Genomic DNA, 2,479 nt, shown 5'->3' with positions numbered 1-2,479 from the left:
AGGGGGGGGAGAGAGAAAGAGAGAGAGGGGGGAGGGAGAGAGAGAGGGGGGAGGGAGAGAGGGATAGGGGAGTCGATGATCATGTTGTAGGACACTGGCCCCTTGGATGATGAAGGCAAGAAGTGGTTGATCGACATGAAGAAGAGGAACAACGACAACAACAACGAAGGTGTTTGGATCATTTGTGTATGGCGTATATTTGTATGAATTCTTATTTTGACATGTAATAAATTGTGAATTGTGTTTATTTTGTATCGGTGAATTGAGATGAATTTGTGCTTTATGATGGACGTCCACGGATTCGCTTGGATATGAGGGTTGACACATTTTGAGTGTGGTTGTCGAAGGACAAATAAGGACCCGCTGGGCTCTGTCCGCGAGTGCGTTCAGGCGCGTCCACGGATGTATAGGGCCCCCAGATTTACCAACTCCGGTTGTAGATGAGCGTGTCGACGGAGATATAGAGCCCGAATTTGCCAACTCCGGTTGTAGCTGATCTGAGTCGTATATTCTTCTTCTAGAGTCCTATATCTAAATTTAACAATTTCTGAACCTTTTTTATCTTTTCTGTATCATGGATCGTCAAAATAAGCAAAAATAGTATTTCCATAACATCTAATCACCATTGCAATGAATTGATTGGCTGAACTGAAGCTAGCTACATCTATTCTTCCATCTCTTTCCTCCACAAGAAAAGCTTTTCTCCTCCCGTCAGCGACGCTGCCGATCCGCCTCATCTCCTATGGCCTCTAGGCCATGGAGGTGCGGAGGATCTTGGCCCCTCGCCGGCGGGAGGGACCCGTTCTCGTTCTTGTTATTCAGCATCTTGGTTGAGGCTGTAGTACGGCGCCGATGTCCCTTAGTAGGAATAATGTCTCTCATGTTCTATCTCCGTCCCGATGGTGTGTCTAGCATCGTTGAAGGGCGTGTAAAGGTTTATCTCCGCCCGATCTCGGGGGACTCGGTCGGTGCTGGTCTTCGGTGGATCCGTTTGGATCCGGTCTTTGTTTGTCTTTGTTTGGGTGTTTACAGGTTTGGTCCTTCTGATCTACGACTTTCTTCATCGGCGATGGTTGCTACTCTAGTGTGTTGGTCCTATGGGGCCTTAACACGACGACTTCCCGGTTGTCTACTACAACAAGGTTTGCCTGGCTCCGGTGAGGGAGGAGTGATGACGGCGGTCTTCGGCTCGCTACAGTGCTTGTAGTCGTCGCTAGGTGGTCCATAGACATGGTTGTAATTTTTATTACCTATGTTGTTTTTTGTACTGCTATAATTGAAGATGAATAGATTAAAAGTTTCTAAAAAAAACTGAAGCTAGCTACTACTAGTAGCCAGCATACGGACGCACAGTCACATTACACGTGTACATGTAATTTAAGAATCTGTGGTGATCAGGTGCATGGTCGTTTTCCTCCTTGAGACAGTCGGCATTAGCTGATGCTGACCTTGTACCACGCAGTGGAGAGGGAGAGAGTGTGTGTGTGTGTTTAGTCTAATTAAAGAACTTGACGCCTGATTATGGGAAGTGCTCGCGTCTCTCTCTTTGCATGCAATCAGCATCATCGATGGAATCGAGAAAACGGCCGACCGCCGCACAAGCTCATAAATTGTTCCATTGGATGCGCGCGCGCGCTCTCTCTCTCTCTCATCAGAGATGATGACACCGACAAGCTAACCGATGGAGCTTAGAGCGCTTAATGGCCGATCGACGTATACTACTCCTACGTTTTAATTGGTGAACATCGCTATGTCACTGTGTATGTACTGCTGTCTAGCCACTAGCTAGGCCCATCTATGCTGCTACGCAATTAACGTACTGCTCGCGGCACGTACGTACGTATAAGATGGGGTTTTCGGCCGCCTCGTCTAGTCTGGAAATGGACAGCTGAGATCTTGCGTTCGGCTGGAGCTATCGTACGTGCATGGATGCTACGTACGATCGACCATTAACATTTGCCCACGGAGACTTCGTCGATGACTCCGATGTGCGGCTCGGCTAGTCGATCCGAGTACTCGTTTTCAGTTATGGAGCTCGCCATAGTTTGGTCTGGTCGTTGCTGGAGAAAACGCATGCAGACGTACTCCATGACGGTTGACGGCTTTCCTCTTCCGACGGCGGTGAGAGGCGGCTCACGCTCAAGTAGGCCGCCGGCGGCCGGCCGGTTCCCGTTTTTTTTGCCCCGCCGGCCGGTTCCTGGTTACCTGCAATACTGACGACGGAGGGAGGACCACTACCAGTACCACCATTCGGCTGCTCGAACCGGCAGGAGAGGCGGATGCGACAACACCGCCAGGAGAGGTCGTGTTACTTCAGGGTTAATCCTTTTTACGTAAAATAGAATGAGAGGACGGAAAGCGTGAATGAGATTCTACTACAGCGTGTGTTCGCCCCATAGCAGGCTGGGCTGGGCGCGAATATCCACGGAAGCCTCCCCGCGCGAACTAAACCGCCAGGCAAGCCCTTTGCTAGGCCTTC

This window comes from Triticum dicoccoides, chromosome 6B (assembly GCF_002162155.2).
Source record: "Triticum dicoccoides isolate Atlit2015 ecotype Zavitan chromosome 6B, WEW_v2.0, whole genome shotgun sequence".
In the NCBI taxonomy this organism is placed as follows: domain Eukaryota; kingdom Viridiplantae; phylum Streptophyta; class Magnoliopsida; order Poales; family Poaceae; genus Triticum; species Triticum dicoccoides.
The sequence above is the reverse complement of the archived record's forward strand: the minus strand, read 5'-3'. Positions refer to the sequence as shown.